Source organism: Penaeus monodon, chromosome 33 (assembly GCF_015228065.2).
Source record: "Penaeus monodon isolate SGIC_2016 chromosome 33, NSTDA_Pmon_1, whole genome shotgun sequence".
NCBI classification, from domain to species: Eukaryota; Metazoa; Arthropoda; class Malacostraca; order Decapoda; family Penaeidae; genus Penaeus; species Penaeus monodon.
In genome coordinates this window covers 12,366,360-12,366,597 of record NC_051418.1, presented here as the reverse complement: position 1 = coordinate 12,366,597, position 238 = coordinate 12,366,360, and positions in this window count along the sequence as shown.

The following is a 238-nucleotide window of genomic DNA, read 5'->3' as shown; positions in this document are numbered from 1 at the left end:
CACGCAACATGCCTTTGTGTAGTACGTGTCCCACCTGGTCCCCCCGCGCAGGCCCTCTCATGTGTGTTGACGGCGCTGCTGGTGGCTGTGGCTGCAGGAGGTCCAAGGGCGCTGGCTAGACCGCAGGACCTCGAGGCCTCCGACGGCTGTGGACCCAATCCTTTGACGGTCGTTATCGCCGCCGCCAGTGAACTCGGTAAGGGCTTCTCCTCGCCTTCGCTTGACCTTCTGCGCGTGG